Here is a 13,740-nt window from a genome sequence, read left to right as displayed (position 1 = left end):
CTGAGAAGGGGACACTCGTTGGTCCCGACAATGGCTACGGTAAATATTAGTAATGCACACGCCAGCACTGGCATCATCGACCCAACACCGCGCTATCAAAACGCACAGGCCGTTGGACGAACTGTGCGTGGCGCTTATCTGCATATCGTCCGCTCCCGTTTAATGAACTCGTCATTCGATGACATGACAGGGCACTCAGTTATCTAGAGCGTAACTGCGTTTCGGTTGACCACCTCATAAATAACCGCACGCGATACAAGAGTAAATTTATGAATTAGGATAGGAGAGCAATACCATTCAACGCGGATAAATACGCCAGTTTTCCCCTAGAAGTCTCCGAAAAGGAGGAATGCTAGAACGCCTCTATATTTTTCAGATCAAGGTATTTATCAGCGAGACAAAACGGAACATAAATGAAGAAAAAGTACTAGTGTCCCAAACAAATCGATACCTCCTTACAATTACCTATCAGCAAAATGCCCCAAGTCTTGTTCTTCTCTTTGTAAATTGGACCGAAAGTAATGCAGAAACAGAAAAAAATAGTTCACTTCAGATTCTGGTGGTAATTGGTGGCAGCTGAAGATTAGCGTGGTAAATAGAGTGCAGATCCACATGCATCAGCTACTAGCAGGCAAAAGTTATTGCACTATTCGATATACCAGCGAAGAAAGATAATCGAGTGACTATCAATCAACGTTACTGAGCGGCACATATACGCAGGAAACAAATTGCCCGGTATCTGCATTTATCACTGCAAATGTCGTCGGAAGGCGATGGTCTTGCGTCTGGAGAGACTGAAGAAAACGTTTTTCTCGTGTTCTGCGTGAGAAAATCGGTGAATTGTATACTGGAGGCGCTGCCTTAGAGAGCATCGATTCATGCAGCGAAGGCGAAAGAGCGCATCGAGGCACATTTGAAACGAGCGCTATCTGGCACTTAACTTCGAAAACGAAGGAAGGCGTGCACCCCCAGGGAGAAAGATGCGCGTCTGTCTCGGAGGCGATAAGGTATAGAACGCAAAGCGACGGGAAGGTGCCAACACCGTGTTGTCTTAGCAAAGCGTTAGAAACACTTGCCTTTTTAAGCATCGCGTTGCTCTGCCAGCGCAGCGTGATAAACGCTACGCTCCTTAGAATTACTTGTATGTGAGTTCTCTAGTATAAAGGCACGCATACAACACAACAACTTGTTGTTGTGATGCCTCAGATATGCGCAATGTTGGCTTTTAATTGAAAATCGCACAATTATGAACGCTAAAACATGAGGAATATCGGTGGGCGCTGCGGATGGGGTTAGTCGTTCGGGGTATCGCTTGGTGCCGTTTGGGGTATCGTTACGGCGGACAAAAAGACAAATGTACTGAGAGATGTACAGAAGGATAGACAAACCAAAATTTTGGCGCCGAAGGTCCTCAAGAAAGACTATCGTGCTTAAAAATGCCAGGACTGCGCGGAAGGCGCAGCACAGTCACAGCGAAAGCGAGAAGAGCGGCCTTTCATAGAATTTTAAACACTCATTGGGTAACTACAAGCGCACTAGCTTAAACACTATGTAATTATTAATAAATTTATTTGGGTAGCAGGCAGGCATTCGCTATGCTACCTTCTCATTCTTCTGAGAAGCGTGGTATCCGCTACACTTGCAAGGAATTTGGTGCCAATGGTTCATGCAGTGACTGACGACGATGAGGAATTATGGCTGAAGTGGGTACGCGCCATAGTTATTAGGGAAACAAGAACAAGCTTTTGTTATATCTAGGAGCAAGTTGGACTGCCCACTCGTTATGCTATTCTCATTATGCGACGACTGGTTGTTCTTTTGCTGTTTTGAAGTGCTTTATACGTCGTATTAATGCGATTGCTTTCCCGACACCGAGCCTGCCTAAGGCAAGGTTGACAACTACTGACAAGCACCGGTGTAGCTGAGTGGTAGAATACTGGGCTGGCATCCAGCGGACCCGGGTTCATACCCTACTATGCCATTTGTGCTTAGTCAAGCCTGCCTAAGAGAAGTTTGACAACAAGTTGCGAGCACCGGCGTAACTTAATGGTAGAATACTGGGCTGGCATACAGCGGACACGGGTTCGAGCGCCATTGTGTCGTTGGTGCTAGGTTTGAACACCGCGCGCCAGCGATCACGGAGGCCTTGCCCGGGCGCGCTTAGTTCAACTTAGCTCCGCCAGATGGCACTACCTGTCTAGTTTAACTAGGCCAAAATGGAATTGTTGCGGCAGTGAAAGAGAAACAAGGGTGGAATCCTTCAGGGCCCCAATAAATGTTTTGATCTCTCATCCATCCATCTTGATGCACTGAAGGCTTTTATTGTAACTAGTTTGATATTTAGCGATTCATTTATAGTATCATGTCCAAGATATCTCTCTCATGGGACTTGTCGCGTGGTGCATTTAGCTCAATTTCTCGGCAAGTGGGGCACTGCAGTCGATAATATTGCCGTTTTAGTGTCCCTGTAACCTGCCGTCGCCGCCGTCGAAGCTCCCCGCTGCATCATCGTCCACACCCTCTCCCACCTGTACCCCTCTCTCTCTCTTTTATGTCTGTCTTCTCTCCTTCCCCAGCGAACGCGCGAAACCATCGCTTCGCCCTATAGTTTTTCAACTCTGCGGCGTCTCCGTTGTTTCACTCCACCTAGTGGTGGGTCCGTAGCCCGAGCTGGCTCGGCTGCGTCGCGCGCGCGGCAAACTCGTTCGGACATTCCCGCCACCGAGCGCAGACTATGGGGCGCAGAAAACACTCTCCCCACCCTGTACCGCCTCCGTGAAAGCTAGCAGATATATCAAGCACACAATCGTTAGCGTCCCATTTCTAACGAGCTTCGCCGATCGGTTGTGCTCATTCACTGAGCAACTGCTAGTATCTTGTGGTTTTGGATTGCCTGCTTGTTATCTCTGCAAAATGAAGCGTTTCATTCCGAAGTACCTCACATGAGATACGTACCCAGTTGCAGAAGCCATAAGGCGAAGCTCTCGGCGTGAACACTTACCTAATCGACCCAAGTAGTTCACTTGGCCGAAACAAGACAACGCGACGAGGACTCCTGAAGGATCTTATCTTCGCTACGTCCCACTATCGCAACCTTTTTATTGTCACGAGGAACACGACGCCACACGGGAGACACAAGCAAATATTTTTTACAATATTCACAAGCAATTGTGCCACTGAATAGTCGCCAGAGTCTCGCGCGGCCCACCGGCCTCCTCCTTCGCCTCTCCGTCTGCCACGACGGGCTCATGCACCATTCCTCGTAACATATAGCATCAGCATTTCAGTGACGACCGGATGTAAGTTTCAGGTGAAATTTCCGTTAACACAGTGAAACTGTGCAGCTGATGATTGGCGTGGTAATTGGAGTTCACATTCACATGCATCGGCTATTTGCAGGGAAAAGTTATTCCACTGCAACATACCTGCGAATAAGGATAATCGAGAGACTATCAATCAACGTAACCGACCGACACATATATGGCGCAATCATCTTCTGTTCTTTATGGCGATTTCAAAATTAAAATTATTTACAACATCATTATCAAGGCGCCGTCTCAGCGTGGCGTTGGACTTGACCGCCAAGTTCCCGAAGGTGCCGGTGTCTGGAGAAAAAAGAAGAGACGATAGAGCGCTGCTAAAATAATATATCAAAGAAATATTCAAAATGCGCTAAGTCACGAACACTAGCATAGCATTGGGTGTATGCAGCTTTCATGCTCAGATTCTGGGTCCAAATGGTGCCGGATATCTCAAATGTGAAGCATTTGTTCATCTTCCCTTCTGCCTTAAGGGAGCACTACAGAACATCAATACCATGGTTTAGAATGATCAACTGCTCTCTGAAAAATCTATAATGACATAAGTATTCACTATCATGAATTCGTTGTCAGCGCAAAAAAATGAAGGTTGAAGTTTTACTTTTAAATTTCACGTTGAAATCCCCACGCGCTAGTTCATAAATTTCGAAATGAATTATTTCCGTTCTCGCGACATGGCTCGATGAAATATTCTGAAACTTCGTACGCTAGGTTTACAGCACCCACAAATGCTAATGCACTACAATTTTATCGATTCGAAGCCATGTAGAATCATGTTAGCACTTAGAAGCCACGTAGGGTTCCTGTCGACGCCGCAAAAATTTATGACTTCACAATGTTTGGTGCGAGAATCTCAAGGTGGCTTCCCAACCCGTGTCTTCTATTCGCAGGCTTTCGCACTTATCAAGCGTCGTGTAGCGGTAAAAGTGGCATTTTCGGGATTGTGAAATTTCACTTTACTAATACACAAAAAAGCGGTCTTCCCTTTAGTTTGCCTTACACGCTTCACTTTCTTCGAAACACAGGGCCTGGACCATCGCCGGCGCGTTTGGTCCAGCACCGTGGCATTCAGCGTATTCTCTTTTGCTGATACTGCAGTTTTCAAGTTGAAAAAACCGGAGAGCTCTTCGTCTTTTTGCACGTTCAGTGAAAAAGTGTGCTAAAGAAGAAAAACTCGATAATAACCTCTCATTCGATGGATTGACGCGGTTACATTTACAACGTTACATTTATCCAATCACAGGCCTCAGCCACCCGTCGTCACTTCCGCCGCAGTAGTCCTCACGAGCGCGGTAACGGGTCGCTGCGGTCAGCAACGACGTATGAGTTTCCGATGAAGCCTTGTAGGCCCCCTGCCATCCAACACTTCGCATATCGGTGTCGACTGCACCAAGGCGTGTTGGTATTCGTTAGGATGGTTGCGCACGGAATGACGACGCAGAACGCAGGCCTGTGATTGGATCAATGTAACGTTAGATGTAATCGCCGCATTGCATCAATTTAGGAATTACTGTTTATTTTTAGCATGGTTTTTCACTGAACTCAAAAGAGGAAAACGCTATGAGCTTTTCAGCTTGAAAACTGTGAAATCGGTCAAAGAATGACCGGCCACGGCAATGGAGGAAGCGCATTGCAGACGCTCCAGGTGACAGTGTTCGAAGAAAAGTGGAGCGGGGAAACGTAACAGCGTGGACATATACTTTGTCGCCACACAAAAAAATTCCGAAAATACAAAACACGATGGAAGCTTTCGTGAACTGCCTCAGTTCGCACGTGCGGTTGTTTGTGACACCGCATTGTTTGTGAATTTCGCAACGGCGTCTTCGATTCCTTGCAAATAACGGGCAAAATGGCACTTCCCCTGCGTCGGAGATATCGATTTTCATATGGGTGCTCTCAGACGTGGCAGCGCGAGTGAAACGTATTCAGGTGAGCCCGTTGAGGGCAGTGGCAGAGCCAGGGAGTGACACCCCGAGCCCGCACTCCCTCCCCCCCCTTTCCCGAAAGAATTCTGTCTACGACCCTGCTTGAGGATAGGCGTCCATCTTCCTGTGTTTTGAATTTTATACAATGAATAACTTCGTACCCCTTGCCACTATATATCGCTGCGGTACTTTATGCAGTAATTTCTTCCTTTAGTCTACGCAACACGCAAATAAAATACTGTAAAAATGGGGCCTTTAAATGATTTCAAAGGTCCCTTTGATGGTAATTTCGCTGAATCTATCTATCTATCTATCTATCTATTTATTCATCTATCTATCTATCCATCTATCTATCTATCTATTTATAACTAACTTTCTTTACACAACATGCTTTACACAACCACTTGATTTAGGTTCCCAAGGTGTGAGGAGGTGATGGTGTGAAGTCAACAGTTCATGGAATGTGACGCCAGATGTCTTCAGCCGCCATTGTCGTGAAAAACGTACATAACCCTGCACTTCAATCAATGACGAGACAGGTCTGACAGAGTAAATAAATAAGGCTTTCTTATTGGCTTCCTTAGATGTATGCCTACTACCGTAGCTCGACGAACTCTGTCATGACACGACTCGCTCGGGCTCATTCAGACTAAGATAGTGCAGTGAGTCCGAGTGAGTCCAGGTGAGTAATATTTTGGCGAGCTTGAGTCCGAGCGAGTCCGGTTGAGGAAAAGTTTCGTCAATGTGAGTGCCAGATTCCAAGTGTCCGGCTGAAGAAAATTTTGGCGAGTCCGAGTGACTCCAAAGTGCAAAATATTTTAACGAGTGGGTCTGAGTGAGCTCCGCTTTTGTTTACCGACCTATGCTTGCCACGAACTAAAAAAAAAAAACGCGTTTCCGCACGTTTGCCAAATCGTAATCACATCCGCTACCAAAAGGTAAGTTAATGCGTCGCTCACCGGTTCAGTCGAGCAGCTTGATGAGCAGCAGTACGAGCTTGAGCCGGCTCATCGGCGCGTACGGACCGTCCACGTTGAACTCGGTGGCCTGGTTGGCCAACGCCGGCACCGACGGGAAACAGCGCTCGAAGGCCTCCAGCTCTCCGAGCGCCTCGTCCTGGTTGCGAGGAAACGCCACGGCGATGGTGCCGCCGGTGGAGCCGAACTGCTCGCTCAGCCGCCTCATGAACGGGTCCAGCTGGCTCCTGGACATTCCGCCGAAGACGGTAGCGGACGTTATCTGCGAGGTAAGAGCGCAACACGTGGCTCCTGAGCGCTTCCTCTGCAGAGCAAAAAGCATCATGAACTGCTGAAGTTTACCGTGGAAAAATCTGCCAATGAATCATTTCTCGACAATAAAAAAAGGAGCGAGTGGAGCATTTCGCAATGTTTGACATTTCCTCTTTAGCACTTTACTATTAATTTAAAATCAAAGTGAGCTCGATGATCAGGGAGAAATTGCATCTTGAAGCGATCAAACACCTTTGCAACACGGAGTGTCGGTGGAGTCAACGTTTCGACAAGTGGTCCTGTCTACTACAGAGGACACTACAACTACGCACATTCACGCACTACGGTAGGAAACCGTTGCCTGGAAGACGTGTCCGCTGGTGGGGAAAAGTCAGCTTTAACGACATCCTATGTTGAGTGAATGTTGCGTGACAGTGGCTTCTCGCCAATAAAGTTGTTACACAGTAAAGTTTTTACCGACCAAGTGTCATCTCGCCGTCTTACGCGTGTACGTAGCACGCGTCTCGATCACAATCGTACCTGCGCGGTCCTTCCGGTAGCCTCCTCCACGAAGTACAAGGTCACCGCGTTGCCCTCGATGTTAGCCTCGGTGACGCGAAGCCACTTGAAGACGAGGACACCCGGGAGCACGTTGCGGAAGACGGCGCCTCCATCGCCGCCCACCGCCGACGCTTGACGGTGTCCGTAGGCCCACGAAAATTCTAGCGGCACCGCCGAGGTGGACGGGCTGGGCAGGGCCGCTTCAAAGTCCAGCGGTGGCGTCGTCCGTGCGCCATCAACCCGAGGTCGACACCACGCCTCGTGGCTGCTCTGACCAGATGGCAAACACAACGGCCTACAGGAGTTTCGAAAATCTTGAAGAGGTTGCCCACAGTACGAACTTTTCCACCTTTTCACCTTATACTCTAGTCACACGACGAGTATTTTCACTTCCCAGCACGCCGGGCTCAGGCACACACATTACCACTGCCTCTAAAAGCAACGCAAAGGCCTTTTTCATGTTTCTCCAATTAATTGTTTGCTATGCTTACTGCGGCCAATTCATTTGCGCAAAAGTTCTTCTCACCTAACCACCTGCCTGCTCCTGAAATGATTCCCTTGTCTTAGTTTTCCTTCCGTAACTATATGACCAGCAGTTATCTTGTCTTTTAACACGTCTCATGCTCGTGCCCATCGCTTCTACCATCGTATTAAAATAGTTGCGATAAAATACAACTGACGTAACTACTCGGTACTTAATCTACATGTTCATATACCGGGCCTGCATGGCGACTAAGTACCTAGATATGCAGTCATCCTATAAGCAAGTGCCTACGTATATTTGAAAGACTCTCCTTATTTGGTATCAAATGTTTCTGTGTGACTTTGTAATATAACAGCTTACACTATGAACGAAACTCCGGGCTTAGTTCATACCATAGCAAATAAGTGTCCAACGTTGCATGAAGCTCTTCCCGAGTTTCTTATCGCCTCCGGGGCCTGCGGGGCCAACCTTCTAACGCTCGTTAGAAGGTTGGTCCCAGATATCAACTGACAATATTTAGCTCCTCAAACTAAAACATTCGGTGAGTAAAGCGAGATGGCAAACCGAGTGTGTGTCAATAAACTAAACGTCCCTTGTTGACGTAATCCTCATATCAGGTGGATGGATAAAGCTCTATCCTTTGCTTGAATGATGGCTCACGCACCCTTGCCGAATCGTAGTATGTATGGTCCATCACATAAGTACCAACTCTCTTCAGTGATGGCTAAATTTCAATTCTGCCTCGAGCCACTAATCACAAAGCTTCGTCTTAGTCATCTGTACGCCCTAGCCATTTTCGTTTCACTGTACCACTGCTTTGAACTGCTGGATGAGGTCTTTTCCCAAAGTTTTGAGGTGTTCAGTTTTTATTGCTCTCGGCAAGCACCGTATCACGTGACTATACTTCTTTACTTAGCCAAGTGTGCTACAGTCTATGGCTCGCTCTGTATACCCTATCAAACAATTGAACTCGTCTCTAAATTAGTGGCATAGTAACTACAAGGACAGCTTATCATCGCCTTCTTCCGCAGCAACGTCCCCGTACATTGACTCGAAAACGCTTGATGCACAAAGGAGGCTGTTGTTGGAGTGCGCGTAGTGCTAACTGTAAGAAGCACTCACCCGGGAACGGCGCCGTCCACCAGTTGTAGATGTGGCAGCTCACCAGACTCCGAGGACCGTTCTTCATCGGCGCTGAACAGAAACTCGCCAAAGATGCCCTCGTGTATGAGGTCGTCGTACATGGTTCGGGCAAGCTCAAGCTTGAAGTACACGATGACCGATTGCGGAGGCAGGAACTCAAGCAGGCGCACCACGGCTGCGTGAAACAAAAAGAAAAGAAAAGGAGCAGCGGTGAAATTCTCGCTGAGCAGCAGGCCGATAATCATGGTGCAATGTCACTAAACAAATGATGATTACAGCTATTTTCAGAAGATGAAGGGAATCGGGTGAAGAGTGGTACAATCCTCTTTGTTTTCTGTTGCCTGAGGAAGCGGCCCTGGCTATTTCGACGAGGGCTTATACTGTTCCTCGAGGGCAGAGCTGGAGAAGGCTGCCTCCCATCCTTCCCCCTCTGGCGGATCTTCAGTGTCTGTGTACTATCAGCCTGGCATGAAAGTAAACATGTGCTTTCTGCCCAAAAAATCCGCAAACGGCCGAAAACCATTCTGGCTCGACAACATGTTCTTGTCGGATTATTATTCAACACAACTTTCGATCTCCATAAGTGGCATCTGTTGTCTTTTTCTTAATACACCTCGTCCAAATTCGGTTATTTCGCATAACAAGCCAGAACCATCAAATGCAACGCACTGAAAAATTCTGGAGGCGACTCTACTCCATGACTTCGGTTTCTTTAGTGGCACACGTGCACCGACTTTTGTGCGCCCTCTTCTATTCCTTAAGTTAGTGGGCTCAAACTCGTGACCCGCGGGTCACATGCAGCCCCTGGACCTCTCAATTAAAGCATATTTTGTGACTTTGCTAGACGATATTTGCAATATTTTCTCGCCTGTAGTGATTAATAACGCTTCGCTCAATTCAGTTATACGGATACGGGGCAGGTCTCAAGCATATTTTTTTTCCTGAGGCACGTTACTGTATTGAAAGATCACCACGGAACAAAAGCTATTTCAGAATTGCCCATTCTGGTAATCAGTTTCGAGATCTTTCTCGAAGCCTGACGTCAAGCAATGGCTATCGGATTCCGTATACGACTTATACGCGAGATTACGGAAGACTTTCTTTCAAATCCAGCGTTAGGTCACATTTTCTATATATTGCTGCCGACATTTTCACTGTCCTTGGCCTTGATAGACTAAAATTAGTGTCATTGCAGTGTTTTTGTCTGGAAAAGCTGGTGTGGCATTTCCAGGGGAAAATCAGCACGAAAGACGGGACGAAAGATACTGTACATTAGGACTAGTGCTCACCTCATGACCAATGCGAACCAGTGCTGACCTGCTCAGCACTGGTCCTGATGTACTGTTTTTTTTTTTACCCGTCTTTCGCAGATTTTTTTTCAAATGTCGCACCAATTTGCCTAGACAAAACAACTGCGAGGTCATTATTTCAGTTTACGAAGGGCCAAGACTGTGAAAAGCCCACTAGTGCTGACCTGTTTCCGCAAAAGAAATACGTCACTGACCTATTTCCGTGACGCAATAATGATCTATTTCAGTGACAAAAATACGTGCGTGAAAACTTGTTGAACACCACCCCAAAACACTTTTGTGGTTAAAAATATTTAATATGTACATCAGCCACTGGCGGAGCACTTACTTCGTTTGTCCTCGTTCAGGTCGGCGTGGTAAGATAGAAACACCAGCGATGGCTGTAGTCCCGCCAGGCGTGCGATGTTCCGGTAGCGAGCGAACTTTGAGCAGAATATGTCCACGCACACGTGGGAGCTGCCCAGCGCCGACACGGGGTCGGCCCTCTCCGAGTCCTGCGAGGAAGTAGCGCGCCATCTTGCATAAATGGCGGGTAGCGCTACACACCCAGTTTCATCGTTTAACTTGACGTTGGTCAGGGCGACAGCAGGTGCACTATGACGCTGTTACCGAGTATACCGTGAGCCAGACGCTCTAAACTGAGCTGATCGTCTGTACTGAGCAAAGGTGGCAAGAAAGGACCACAGGGGAGTGGGGAAGCTCAGGTTATCTCCGAACAGCGTGCCCGAAATATAACTTCAATATACACGGTGGCATCAAATTCTGGAGCGTAAACTATTAACAGCGCAAGTAAGATTAGCAGACCCAACAGGCAAGACATAAGCATAGAGATGAACTGTATGTGCGCTCTCATTTAGGCTGGTAGGTTAATATCAGAAAGAAACGAGTAACAGTGAAAACAGAAAAGACAAAGGTGTAAGCGTCGAGTCCAGCCCAGCCCAGCATTCAATAGATCTTTGCCTTGTCCCGTGGTTCGCAGCGTTACTTGTTTTTTTTTTCTAGACATGTATACTAACCGACACAAGTAAGAGTGGCTGTTCACTTAGGCTTCTTACTGTCGTTCGCACAATTTCTCGTTTTTTTCGGCCATACGCAAAGAAGCATTTGTCAATTCTCTTTGACGATGCCTGTCCTGTACTCAGTTTTGTATATGCTGTTAATACTTAAATATATCCTTATCAACACGTCCAAGCTTCCACTCTAAAGCTTTACACACGACACTTTATAGCTATCTGAACAGAATGCACACGCGCTCGCGCACCTCACAAGTTGGAAGTTTACCAACCAGCACTAGTTCTACGCGGTTAATAAGTAAACGTATGGCTAGCCTTGGGCCGACCTTGTTGCACAGCCTTCATGTTCCGAGGCGCCCCTTGCTGCTAGCCATCAAATAGAATAGGTAACCACGACAACGAGAGGAGTAAATAAAGCCGCAAATAGAAACGACCAAGTGATCGGCCACACAGCAACGACCCTAAACTGACACAGGCATATGTTACCTTCTGTCAATGACGAAATACTGCAGTACACGCCCGTAGACATGGCATTTGATTCCCGATAGGCCCCGTCTGAAACTTTGAGATTGCTGACCTTCCCATTGATTTCTAGACTAAACTACTCTAATATTTATCAAGAGGCTGGGCCCTTCACCAGCTGCTTGGGGGACGATCGAGATGGCTATAGCGCACGGCATGGTTCCAGCTCACGTGAGCTCTCGGGCTGTCCGAAAGTCAAACCTGCCGTCCCTCGAATAGATTATTATGGAATATAGTGGTATCTGCGTTTGTCGCGCGTGTCATAGAATAGTCCTGGAACCCACGTTCCCACGCAACATCAGGTCGGAGCCCCAAACATCGCAGGTTACGTGACGTCATTACTTGTGTGGAGTCCAAAACGGCACGAAAGTGAAGTTATTCGTATCGACATACTGCATCACCGCCTTTATCTAGACGAACCTGTACCACAAGCGAAGGCGACGCGACTCACCGGCGCGCAGCAAACGGAGACGGAGATCAGCTTCCTGCGCCGCAAGGACAGGGCAACCGACTGCCACAGCCGGTTGACCTCGGCGCAGGCGAGCAGTTCCTCGGTCTCCAGGTGGTCGAGGACACGTTCCACCAAGAAACCCTTGGAGGCGAACGGACTGTCCTCCATGGCGGCGGCAGCAGCCTGGCGGTTACGGGCGTTCCAGCGAAGCCGACAACGACCGCACCTCACGAGGAGTTTTCTTCTTCTGCGAACGTGAGCGCGACGGATGCCGTGCCATGCGCTCCTTTGCTTGCTTCGTCTTCCTCAGTTAGCTGACCATCGCACGATGACGCCTCTCGTTTTTGGCTAGAGACAATATCGTCTTGAGGCAAACTACCTTATATGCCTCGCCAAACGCGAGAATTAACGCCGTCGGCATCGACACAAGTGATCAAAAAAAATATAAGCATCGCATGACGATTCCACCAAGGCGTCACAGATCACCAAACATGCGAAGTCATCATTGTGTCATTTGGACGTCACTTAACGTGAAATAAGAAGGTTACAGAACTTCCTGTTCGAAGGTCCGCTTTGCCTTGTCTTAGATCCCTCATAAAGTTCCAGAATTAACAGTCGGCATCAACTCAAGCTACGCATAAAAAAATCACAACATATTCACGAAGTGAGTGATGACTGGGGCGAAGCGTTCGTCAATTCATCCGTGCTTCCGTCCGTCCATTCGTTCTTGCTTCTATCCGTCCGTGCCTCCATGCGTCCGTCCATCTAGTGATCACTCTAAGTACTGCCATCTCGCATCTTTTCATCGTATATTCATCATATACAAATACCGCCACCCAGCAGACACTCCAAGGACTAAAGGAGACGTGGCTACACGCATCGGGGACGCACGATCCATGGCTTAAGAAGTTTCATCCCTAAAATCACCATCATATTAAGTGCTGATTGAACGAGATCATTGTGAGGTACGACGTAGCTAGCTGGGCCCTCCCGATTAGTTTTGACAACGTTTGTTTCTTCAACATTGACCTTAACTTAAGTACGCGAGTGAGCTTACATTTCAGTGAAGTTGAAAAGCGGGCGTCGTGAATTAGAACTTAACCGGCGACTTAGAGTGCAACAGTACTACACCTCAGCCTGCTAAGCTACTCAGTGGATTGCCTGAAACGTAATTCCAATGCATTCTTAGTTCCCACGTCGCAACATCAAATGAAGTCGTTTGTTAACTAATAAACTTATTATTATAAATATCAAAGAGCTGCTCAAAGGCTGTGCCTCAGTGTATTTTATACTTTGCAGCGCATTATAATTTTCAGTTCGAGTGGCACAGGAAATTAAGGAAAGGGGGCATCTAAAAAAATTTGTACAGATTACGTGTTACGCTTATTGGCGGGAGGTCTGGGGATATTTTCGTGAGGCGCTTAGTTCTAGGCATATGCGAACGTAATGTCAAATGAACACTGCCTAATACATGCAAAAAAAAGACGCTATAGAGCTACTAAAGCAGCCAACTGTTTTTTATTCTCCTTTTTTGCGTTGTATGTCTAGTTAGCTTGGGCTTCGAGAAGTAGCGTTTTTCTCAACTGCAGAGAGAGAGAGAGAAACAAAATTCCAACACAGCACTTTGCAGATTGCAGACACAAGGGGTTTTTCTTTCTTCCTTTTTTTTAACAACGTATTGCGTATCCAATTCACCGAGTATTCTTCAAGCCATAGTGAATATTCTCTAACTAAACATCTTGAAGCATGCCAAGTTTGCGATATCGAATGCGATCACAGCTC

Source organism: Rhipicephalus microplus, chromosome 10, assembly GCF_043290135.1.
Source record: "Rhipicephalus microplus isolate Deutch F79 chromosome 10, USDA_Rmic, whole genome shotgun sequence".
Lineage (NCBI taxonomy): Eukaryota > Metazoa > Arthropoda > Arachnida > Ixodida > Ixodidae > Rhipicephalus > Rhipicephalus microplus.
Note: the sequence above shows the minus strand (reverse complement) of the source record.